This window comes from Triticum dicoccoides, chromosome 3B (genome assembly GCF_002162155.2).
Source record: "Triticum dicoccoides isolate Atlit2015 ecotype Zavitan chromosome 3B, WEW_v2.0, whole genome shotgun sequence".
Lineage (NCBI taxonomy): Eukaryota > Viridiplantae > Streptophyta > Magnoliopsida > Poales > Poaceae > Triticum > Triticum dicoccoides.
Genome location: NC_041385.1, coordinates 348036224 through 348042363, shown reverse-complemented (window position 1 = coordinate 348042363; position 6140 = coordinate 348036224).

The following is a 6140-nucleotide window of genomic DNA, read 5'->3' as shown; positions in this document are numbered from 1 at the left end:
CCCCCCCCGGCAAGCCACCTTTTGTACAAGAATTGCCGATGATGTATGTAACCCTTTGTACAAAGCCAGGCGCAGACCCTGAGCATAAATAAATGAAGCGCTGGCGCCCTAAGTTAAAGCATGCATGCTAGGTCAAGTCTCGTCCTTGGTTAGGGTTGATAGTGCTTAAGCGGTGACTAACCCCTAGCTTAGGGGTCGAGTGTGCGTCTCTTTGCTGTTATTTTGTCTTCTTTGGTTCGCAGGACTCACAGATATCCTTGTCGGATCACTTGAGGATGAAAAAGAAAAGAGGGACAGACCGACATCCAAACCCCGGCAAGCCAGTATTGCCGGGGGCTGCAAGTACAAAGATTCACCCACGGCAAACCAGAGTTGCTGGGGGCTACAACTTCAGATAAGTTCTTCATCCCTTATCATGCATTCCCTCATGGACTGAGGTATGTGAAACCTCGTTTTTCCCAAAGCTACCGTGCTCCCCTAAAAACTCTAGGCCCTAGGGCTCGTTCCTGGGGCCAGGTTTAGTCATAGTCGCGGCGGCAAAAGGATGAAACGAGGAGCCTGAACCCACCTCATCCATGCCTCCAACGAAAGCATGAGAAGGGTCGAGCGAAGTGAGAAGACGGCAGGGCCTGTTGCCGGGCAAGGAAATGTTTATCTTGAGGATATCAAGGACTTACTCCTTGTCGTGGGTTCTACCCACAAACAAATGACCCGACAAGCATCCCTTTTTCATTAAAAACATTCCACTCAGGTACAACCCATAGGGAATGAAAAACATGAATGGTGGGATTACAAGTTTTAAATTCAGCTAAAGCCTAAAGGCTTACAAACTAAAAAGAGATAAGGTGCCCATAACCCCTTTCTTGTCCCTCTCCTCGGGAGGCAGGTCAAGGAGGCGAAAAGGGCAAAAGGGAGCGCCTAGGCGAGCTACGGGTGGCAGGAGGCACCAAGAGAACATCTCGGTGACCGTCCGAAGGCTGGATGGTGATGGCGGCGCCGGAAGCAGAGCTCGAAGACGAGGCGGCAGGACCTCAGCATGCGTCGAAGGCGTGGTGCCCATGTACTCCGATTTGACGGCCTTGCCGCCCGCCCTCTTCCTCTTCCGCAGCCTCCAAACGCTAGCCGCCCAAGGAGACGACCCCGAGAAGTTCAAGAAGCCGGCGACACGGATGATGGGATCGCCGATGCCGCACAGAGCGGCGCCCGACACCTAGTCGGACCCGTCATCCTGCCGCCCGCTACCCTCGTCTTCGCTGCCGCTGTCCTCCTCGTCACTCCCGCCCAAGGAGGAGTCTTCGCTATCAGAAGAGCTCTCCACACAGCACCTTGCCCGAGTCCCGAAGCACCCAAAGACCTTGACGGAGAGGAGGCCGCCCTCCATAAGCTTGAAATGGAGGGTGAGCCCCGCCGTCAAGCGGTGGATATGAGCGAACGTCTTCCACCCTCGGCCAAGATACATCACGTGAGGGGCTGAGAAGTCGACGCGAGCTCGCGTACAGCTGATCCAACAGCCCCTCATGTGCAACCGCAAGGACTCCGGTGGATCCAGCTCCATCTCGCTCGCGAATGGAGTCGGGAGACGAAGAAGACGGCGAGGCGACCGGCGCAGTCTGACGAAGAAGGTCACCCCCAACGTGGCCCTCCATGGGGGGAGGAACTACTGGCGAAGGCGAGACCGGCGCGTTGCCCCGTTCTCCTCTTCCCTGAGCACCTCGGCCTTGCCCGCGGCCTCGCCCCCTCCCCCTTCCCCTCGCGGCTGGCTCTGCCACCACGGGTAAAGGGGAAGGGAGGGCGCGTTGTCGAGCGGCGACCCTCGCCGCCACCATGGAAGAGCCAGGATTCCCTCTCTCCATGGCGGATGGAGGGAGGGGGGAGCAGAAGCTGAAGGAAAGAGAAGATGGAAGAGTGCGGGACGCCATTTCCTTCCCCCCCCCCGGCTCTTTATAAAGAGCCGGGATGGGGGCTCGGCCACCCCACTCAGCCAATCAAGACGCGGAAGGCGTAGGGAACTGGGACCAACTCGCTGCCCCGGCCCGCGACGACCCGGTTCCCCGCCTCCACCGTTAGCCACCCTGAGCGCGTGGGAACCACATGGCAGGCATGCGGGACCGAGGCGACGGGTGAGGTGACCTCTCCCCACCCCGTGATCGTAGGGGGTGGGCGCCTTGAAGACCACGCCCTGGCCCCGATCAGTGAATGGGCCGAGCCTCCACGCCTATCTCCGTTTATGGGGAAGGCGCGAACCGCCCCTTTTACTACGACGTGACGCATGCGCGCAGAGCTCAGCCCCGCGCATGCCGCCCACGTCACGCATGCCTCCCCACGCCGAGCCACGCGCGGGAGGCAAGGGAAGCGCAGCGTGCGAAGAAACTTACTGCGGTAAAAACTACCCCGCCTGCCCGCGCACCGTTTTTGGGCCCAGCCCAACGACGCGATTATGCTTACGTGTGGCCCAGGCCCTGGGGCTCCTGTCGACGTACAAAAAGAGGGGTACACTTTTTTGTACCCCTATAACTGTGCACAGGCAGTCCGAGCCACGGACGCCACCGCACCGAGCAAGGCAAGGGAGGCGAGCCAAGGTAAGGCCGAAGCTCAAAAGGAGCAGAACAACGCCAAGACCACAAAGAGCAAAGGGGACGAAGCGGACCACGGGCACCGCTGGCCAGGACGCGTGTCGATGCGAAAGGGATCAGCGACGGACAAGACTGGGCTCTCCCCCGTCCCCGATAAAGCAAGAACACCTAAGGACGACGCATTAAATGCGCCTTGTCATGTAATGCGAGGGATAAACTCGTATCATTGTGCCCTTTCCACCTCCTGTGTGCCACTGTGGCAACCCCTTTCCCTATAAAAGGAGGCCCAAGGCGACCAGGAGGGGGATTCGGCTTTTTGGAGATCCTCACGCCCCATTGCTAGCTGAAGAACACAGATAAACAAACCATCAAGGCAGGAGTAGGGTTTTACGCATCCTCGCGGCCCAAACCTGGATAAAAGAACCCGTGTGCTATCTGTTCGATCCGCCCTTCTCACAACCCCGCGCCCTACAACCGTAGTAGGGATTCTCGTGATCCCATAGGTGTCGTCCTCGCACCGACATATGTGCAAATTGGGTTTATGTTGATGGCATAAGCATAGTCACTATGAAGAGATTGCAAATATGACATATGGTTGATCTCATGCATAGCATATGACAAGTTAGGCGGATTGTCAAACATGATGTGACCAAGAGAATTATCACAAGAAATCCTATGTAACATGGCATCACAACTAATAGACTCATCATCGCAATCATCAAACTCATCATAAATGGGTAAATCATCGCATGGGGAAGTCACACTAGCATGAAGCATGGTAATAGATGGATCAACATCATGCAAGCAATCAATGTCAAGAATGTCCACTAGTGGGACAAGAGCATCACCTTCACCTATGTTACCTTTCTCGTTCCACTCAAGTGGTGTAGGTGAGGTGGGAAAGACCAAAGCATGGTCAACGTCATCATCGTGATGGAACCATGTGGGGGTGGATCATAGTCCACCATGGCCATCGTCTTGTCCATAGGAAGGACGAAGTCGTCGCGGATTGGCGCATCATCATATATGGGACCTAGCACTAAATGAGAAGACATGATAGAGGTAGAGGTCAAGTTGTTAGCAATGCAAATGGCCTCACGTGCCCTATCAACTTCCTCACTCTCTCTATGTGGTGGTGGCTCACTCACTCCCTCAAGGTAGGTGCACTCAATGTCACATATGGTGGAGTCACTAAAATCACTCAAGTGGTGGTGGCGGTGGCTCTCCACACATGGGAATTGTGGCAGCTCATCATATATGGGGCTAGTGGTGAAGTCACTCTCACTCTCAATATGGTGGCAAAAGTCCCTCAAGTCATCATACGTCGCCATGGTCGAAGGGAAAATCCCATGCTAAACCATGTCGTCGTCGTCGCCGTGGATGAAGGCCGAAGATGGCACATCATCGCTCTCCTCCATGACCGAAGGGAAAATCCCATGCTCGATCATATCGTCACCATCACCGTGGAGGAAGGCCGATGTAGGCATACTCGTCAGAGGTAGGCGAAGATGCCATACGTCCAAAGGCGAAGATGCCTTGATGCACTTGGCGAAGATGCCGAAGTGGTCGTAGTAGTCGTAGCTCCGTCTTTGTGGTGCTTGTCTCGCGGTCTTCTCTCGTGCTCATGATGTCTGGCTGTAGCTTGATGTAGAGCTTTTTGGGACTTGTAGGTGTACGCATCACGAGCATCTTCATCTTGATGGTGTTGTAGTGCTTGAGCTCGATGACGTTCCGAAGATTGGCCACTTGAGCGTCCCTGCCTTGAAGATGACGAAGGGGAAGAAGACTTGTAGTTAGCCATCATGTCTCGTACTTGATCCCTTTGTTCTGCCAACTTGGTTTCGATGTAGTCCCTTATCCTTGCTTCATTTTGGCGAATGTCAATGGCGAGTCTCTCAATGCCTTGCATTGCTCGTTGTAGTCCAAAGATGGATGTTTTGGTGATGTACTTGTACACGTTGTCGTTGTCGTCGAAGACCGGAGATGAAATGCCTTGCCTATCCATGACAAGACTCGAGGAGAGGTGAGTAGGAAATGAGATAAACAATACCAAGTTAGCTTTTCCCAAAGTTGAGAATGTATCCCGTTTCACTCAATGTGAGATGAAAGAATAGTGGAATTGGTACCGGACTTGTTCACTCACACCTATCAAATAAAGCTTATAGTGGAGCTCGGTGAGGATAGTGGCACAAAAATTTGATGCAAAATGTTAGCAAGAGTCAATAATGTTGGAAAAGATTCAGAAATTTGCAAGTGAAACAAGTAGACCAATAGCAATATGTGGCACACGGAAACACACACACGGATAGATAAACGGGGTCGTGCAACCAAGGAATGAGCACAAAATGTGGAATCCACGGAAAACGCTCGTGTTGCACAACTCAAGAGAGACGCTAGCACGATTGCTCAATAGGCAGATATGACACTTGTGCACAACCTATAAGATGCAAGATGTATGAGCTTTCTGTCCCAAGTCTGCTATGTGTATGATGTTCCCGGTGTTTCGCACACGATGATCCAAGATGATCAATATGGTAGTATGGTATGCAATGTGGCGATGCTATGGCTCTTGCTTACAAGCTCTTTGCTCTCTTTTTATGTTGCTTAAAAGCTTATTGTTTTTTTATATGGTCACTTATGCAAAATGCACAAACCAAGATAGCAATTGTGTATATGCGGGGACGATCTTGTGACACAAGGGATGATATGATGATACCACGATGATACCAATATGATATGGTATGTATGCAATGGAAGGTATGGATCACTAATGTGCACAAGAAACGTTGCCGGCAATACTCAAATGGCTAGTCTCGATAGGTAAGTGACACAAAATGGGCTAAGGGGTTAAAAATGTAATGGCAAGTATGTACAATGAAAGGATACCACGATACCAAAGTGATATGGAGGTTACCGTTCTTGCTTACGGTTAGGTTGTCAAAATGGTGAAGTGGTCAATGTCGATCACGACCTCGTGGCGATGATGAGTGGAGGTGTTCTTGATGTAGATACCAAGATGATGTAGACCCGTCCCTAAGTATCCGAAACACCTTAGGAAATGGTAAAAAACCACGAACTCAAAATCTCAAGGAAAATGTCAAATGGTGGTAGCGGAATGAGTTGGTGGTTCCAAAGTTAGCAATGCGGAAGTGGTGGCGGTGGTTGATGACGAAGCAACTGTTCCTAAGTAGCCGAAACACCTTAGGAGACTCAAGTCACCACTCAAGCAACCACAAATGCTAAATGGAGCAAAATGGGTTAAGTTGCGGAAAGCGATGGTGGTATGGCGGATGATATGGTGGATGGCCTATGCAAAAATGCCAAAATGCCAAATTTTTATGGAGACAAATGGTGTTGGAACCTATTTATATGGATGGGGGATCTCAATAGCTACTCAACGAGCTAAACAACGTCAAAAACGGACTCCGGGAGCAAAAGTTATGGCCGAAACGGTTTTTGTTGGTGGGCTATTTCTGGGAGGTGCAGGTGCCCAGGGGTGGAAGGTGCGGGCACCCGGGGTGGTCCGAGGCAAACAGCCCGGGGGTGCGGGTGCCCGGGGTTTAGGGT